This window comes from Spermophilus citellus, assembly GCF_964194105.1.
Source record: "Spermophilus citellus genome assembly, chromosome: 9".
NCBI lineage: Eukaryota > Metazoa > Chordata > Mammalia > Rodentia > Sciuridae > Spermophilus > Spermophilus citellus.
The window spans coordinates 125,795,218-125,800,990 of NC_138191.1; the positions used below are offsets into that span (position 1 = coordinate 125,795,218).

Consider the following 5,773-nt stretch of genomic DNA (forward strand, 5'->3'; position numbering starts at 1 on the left):
ATAATTGCAAGATCACAGAACTAAGAGATGGGGCTTTGCCCTGGCTCCAAAGTCCCCCCCTCTTCTTCTTCATCCCAGCCCCTGTTTCTCTACCTACCCACAATAATGCCACTGTCTTCTCCTTTGGACTCTGTAACCAATCTCTTGCCATCCCTGGGACTGTTCCTTGTGGTTCTGCCTTTTATCTTATTTTCTCATCTCCTTCAAGATAACCTTTGGCAACAGTCTCCACTTCGTGGGTTAGGACTAGCATCTCTGTTTCCAATTATCTATGTAAATTAACTCTCATTTCCCGTGCTAGGTGCCAGGAGTGGCATGGAATTAGACACAGTCATGGCCTTCAGGGAGCCCACAGTCCAGTGTGGCAATCACAATACCACATGGCAGATGTGATCAAGAGGGAGGTTCAAGATGTCGAGGAGAAAAAAGTAAACGATGCAGAGACGGCTTCCCAGGACAGTTAATTTCTAAGCTGAAGCATGAAGGATGAGTAGGTCTTGGCCAGACTACGGAAGTTCAGAGCAAAGAAGATGGTCTCCACCACCATGCTGGATTTCAAGGAACAGAAGGGAAGTAGGGTTTGAGCCATGAGGCAGGAAATGAAAGTGAGGTAGCATAGGAGAAATAAAAAAAAAAATAAGTAGAGAGGAGACACGTAGGGAAGAACAAGGGAATGTCATTTTAATCCAGTCTCTCTCCTGAGACTGTCACTCCCAAATTTCTGGAAAATCTGTAGATCTTAAAGTTACCATAAATTCACCCACTTAGGAAAATTACCCTGTGCATTGTTATTAACACACCGATAAATAGATTAAAAGGTATGAGAGAAATCTATAATGTAGGGCACTTTTGAGCGCTATCACCAATCAGTCAGATCATAGAGAATCCACAATTCCCTAAGGATCCTGAGAAGGAGCGGTTTATGTCATCCCTACCTGCCCTCCATGCCCACCCCTCCCCAAGTTTCCTTTAGAAGAGAAGCCAGGACCCCCAAACATGTCTCCCACTCTCAAGATGGCCCAGGGTCCTCCCTTGAATGTATCCCTTGCTTGGCCCCAAAAGGTGTCTCTCTCTGAAGACAGCCATGTTCTCCGTGTATGTGTATCTGCTTTCTTAAATAAATCTGTGACTCTGGAACACAAATTCCTCTCATGTCGCCAAGGACCCCACTTGTCCTGAGCCCAGCTTCCTTCTTCCACCACCAGGAACTCCTCAGGACCCTATTCCAGTGACAGAAGGAAGGGTCTTGCTGTGGTTTGGATGTGGCGGCGTCCCCCGCCCCCCCCCCCACATCCTGGTCTCCAGGGTGGCGGTGTAGCGCTGCAGAGATGAGGCCTGATCCGTGTGACAGGTCACCAGGGCTGCTCCCTTGAGAAGGGCTGGAGCTGTCTTTCAGGCCTTCGTTCTTCTGCACTGAATCCCTTTTCTGCCTTTCCACCCTGTGGTGACACAGCCCGGGGCCTTTGACAGAGCACTGGCACCATGCTGTTTGGACCTTGCAGCCACCAGAACCCGAGCCAAATAAACCTCTGTTCTTACGAAGCCTCGACTATCTTGTTATGGCAACACAAACCAGACCAAGAGAGGCTCGACCCGAGGGTGTCACAGGCCATCGAAGGGGTTTAGCCCAAGTCCTTGGGTCATGGGGAGAGCCACTGGGGGCTTTATCAGGGCCCTGGCCCATCCAGTTCACGATTAGAGATATGACTTTGGCTATGGCAAGACGGGCTGCAGGGGCATGCCAGGTCGCTGCCCAGAGGGAGGGGACATCACCGTGGCATCTGGGGCTAGGATGGAAGAAGTCAACGGGAAGAAAACATGTCACCTGTGAGTCCATTGTTGTGACTGTCCTGTGTGTTCCACGTTCCTGAATTTCCTCCTCTATGACGCCTCCCTTTCTCACAGGAAGAGAGCGAGCACCGCGCCTGGCCGCGCCCTGTCCTGCACAGATGTCCAAAAGCTGGCCCGGACCCCTCTGTTTATATTGAGAAAAGCAAAGAGAGGGGCGTTATGTGTGGAAAACCCCAAACAGGATGGCAGAGGCCTGGGTTTGGCCCCATTCTGACACTGACTGACTCCATGGTCTGGGGCTAGTTGCTCGATTCCACGAGCTTCCTTTTCCTCATTGGCAAAATAGGAATGAGGGCAGTAAACACCACATGTGATAATGACAAACTTTTATGGTGTTTGGGATGTGCCAGGCACATTCTAGTTGCTTGACATATACTCTCTTATTTAATCATTACAGTAAGTTAATATATACTATTTTTATCTCCATGTTGTAGATGAGAGCACTGAGGCACAGAGAGGTTAAGTAACTTGCCCCAAAGCACACAGCTCATGAATAGCAGAGCCAGGATGTGCAGCCAGGTCATCTGGCTCCAAAGTGCCCTCTGAACTACTCAGTCATACTCCACATGCAACTTCTCATAAAAGACAAACCACCCTGTCCAACACATGAATTTTATTTCATTGCTAACTTTCTTATGCTTCACGTTATTTGTTGCTGGAACAGTCTTTCTACCCTCTCTGTTGTCTCATATCTTTATTGTTGAATTTTGTATTTAATTTCTCTGCCTTAAAATAGATCATAGGACTTCAAATCCTATGAGCCTGGATGTACTCTCTCCTTAGGCAAGTTATTTACCCTTTGAAGCTCAGGTTCCTAGTCTATGAAATAACTGCATGAAAATAGGAGGGAGGGAGATTTGCAAATATTGAATAAAAAATATAAAGCCCTGAGCACCCAAGCCCCAACTTAGTGAAGTTCTTTAAATCATTCTTTTGATGGTGCAAAACTCGCAGGCTCAGGGGCAAAGACTGATATTCCAGACTTCAGAAACCAGGGGGAAAGGGTCTGTCACCGCTGAACATGTGGAAATGCAGGTCACAAACACGTTGACAGGAACGCAAACACTAGCCCTTCTTGCAAGAGTCTTTTCCTTAGCCTTTCAACCCACACAGAGAACGAGGCCTGGGCTAGACAGCGCAAATCCACGCCACTCAGAAATGGCATTTAAAGGCCAAGGGGAAGGAGGGCTTGTGAATGAAATGGATGCTGTGCCCGCCGTCGGAGTCCATTAAAAGAATCATCAGACCTCATTGAGTAAAAAGTGTGGCTAATAGAATTTTATTTTTAAAAAAAAAACCATACATCCTTTTTATTGTTAAGTCATAAAGAGGTATCAAAATTAAAAGCAAAAATTACAGGGTAAGACTTAACAAAACTACTAGGAGCGTCAAAGGAAGTGAAAATGGGACTAGGCGCAGGGCAATATGAATTAATGAACACGGGAAGGACAAAGATAGGGAGAACAGTGAGCATGGGCTGAAGATACTAGGGGAGAGGATCTGATGAAATGTTGATCTTAAGACAAGCGCCTAAGTAAAGAAATAATGGGTAAGATTTCTAAACCCCACTATGTGCTTAAGAGTCATCCTCGCCATTGGTGCTGTCTCTGTCATCCTCTCCTTCCTCTGCCTCTTTTTCATCATCCTTGATCAACTCCAGCTGGTCATCCCCCCGATCTTCATTATCATCATCATCCAGTAGATCCCCCTCCTCAGCAGAGTCATCTGCACCCCCCTCAGACTCCATCTTCACATTGTTTCATCTTTCTTCAGGGAGCTGCTGCTCTGCTCCTCTTCCGACTTATCATTCTTCGTCTCTATTGCTTGTTTGCTCTGCTCCTTTTCAATTTTTTCCAGACTTTCCAGAAGAGAATCCACTTTTTGTTTTATTTGGGTCAGCTCCTTCTTAATGGCCTGAAGGTCATCTCCTTTCAACTTTCCAGACTTGGAAGAAGATCCCCGCTGTCCACTCTTAGAATTGAAGCCACTTTTGCCCCTTCGGGAGGTGTTTCCTGAAACACGCTGGCGTTTAGAGGGCACTACAGCCCTAGCAATAGGAGGAGGAGGAGGAACTCGTGCTGGGTAACTCTACATCCCGTTATAATAATCACGTTGAAAATCATGGTCCAAGTCAAAAGAGGAGCCGTACATCTCCGCTGCAGATCGTTTCACACCTGCCTTTCCTCTGTTCACTTTTGGCTCTGCAGCCAGATTAATATCTAAAACCTGGCCAGCAATCATTCTGCCATCCTCTCCTGCTACAGCAGCCCGGGCATTTCTCTCATTAACATACTGGACGAAGGCAAAGCCCTTATGGACACAGCAGCCCACAATTTTTCCATACTTGGAGAAGATTGCTTCCACATCAGACTTCTTGACCACCAGAGTGTTTAGATTCCCAATGAATACACGGGAGTTCATGGAGCGTGGATCTGTCTTGTTGGTAACGTGGCTAGCCATCGTGTCTGATAAGGTTCCTCACAAAGGCGGAAGAATGTAGCTGAAGATCAAAAAAATCTCACTCAGTAAAGATCCACTAACTTATATATTTCAAGTGATTTGTAACCAGGAGCGGGAGGGAGAAGAGATTCGATTCTGAATCTCCTACTCCCAGATTCTATATGAAGAAGTCGACTGCTGCTCGAGGTCAGCAAGGCGGCCGCAACCGCTCAGCCTTCGTCTCTTCACAAAATCGACTAATAGAATTTTGGTGAAGCGATCTAGCTTAGGACTTTAAGAACACACCATCAAGGGTGTGGGGAAATGAGATTCCTCACGCTGCTGTTGGGAGCTGAATTTGGAGAGCAACTGGGCTGTACCTGGTAATGTTTTATATGCCCAGTACCCACATCTCATTATCTACCCTAAAAATAGAAACACAGTAGTCCCCTTCCCCCACAGGAAATACATGTCAAGACCTCCAGTGGTTGTCTAACATTGTCTAATACCAAACCCTATGTAGACTATGTGTTTTCTATACAGACACACCTATGATAAAGTTTCATTTAAAAATTAAGCCCAGTAAGAAATGAACAACAACTAATAATGAAATAGAATAATTATATCAATATGCTGTAATAAAACTGGTAGTATCAATACTCTTGGGCTTTGGGGCCATTATGAAGCAAAATAAGGGTTACTAGACCCCAAGCACTATGAAACATTGACAATCAGGCTGACAACCAATGGCTCCTAAGTGACAAACAGGTGGGTAGTGTATACAGTGCGGATACACTGAATGAAGGAATGAAGGTAGAAGGGAGCAAGACAGCATGAAATACATCATGCTACTCAGAATGGCAGGCAATTTAAACTTGTGGATTGTTCCTTTCTGTAATTTCCATATAATATATTTGGATCACAGTCAACTGCAGATAACCGGAGCCATGGAATGCAAAACCATGGAGAAAGGGGCACTCCTGGACCACATCGTATGACCTACCCTAAAGCAAATCATGTACATATACACTTGGGAGGAGCGTCCAAGGGGGGTTAAGACATAATGGTATGTTAAAGCAAATAATTAGAAACAACCTAAATATTTGCCAATAGGGAAAAGGCTTCTAGAATTATGGAACAGCCATTAATTTTATGCAGCAGATTAAAAGAATGGGGCAGGAGGGTAATGAGGCAGGTCTCAATGAACTCACAGGGATAGCTCCCCAAACATGAGGCTGAATGAAAAAGCATGGCAGAGTGATCTTTCCCGTTTCTTTTGTTGTTGTTGTTTTTGATTTTGTAAAACACAACTCCACCAAAAAACACCACGCACAAGAAGAGTTCTGTTTGCTATAGTGTTTATGCATACTTAAAGATGTGGAAACTGGTCTAGAAAGATACATACCAAATTGACACAAGGGTGAAAAGAGGAAAGAGCAGAAGTGACCTAATCTTCTTCATATGTATTTTTTTTTTCCATGGG

At 45.3% G+C, this 5,773-nt stretch overlaps 1 pseudogene across 1 annotated transcript; it reads right to left on the reverse strand.

Annotated features, from left to right (window-relative positions):
* Window positions 1-3,149: 3,149 nt before the first annotated feature.
* Window positions 3,150-4,372, reverse strand: LOC308657266 (heterogeneous nuclear ribonucleoproteins C1/C2-like; annotated as a pseudogene). The gene has a single exon. The product of its transcript is annotated as a heterogeneous nuclear ribonucleoproteins C1/C2-like (transcript).
* Window positions 4,373-5,773: the final 1,401 nt, after the last annotated feature.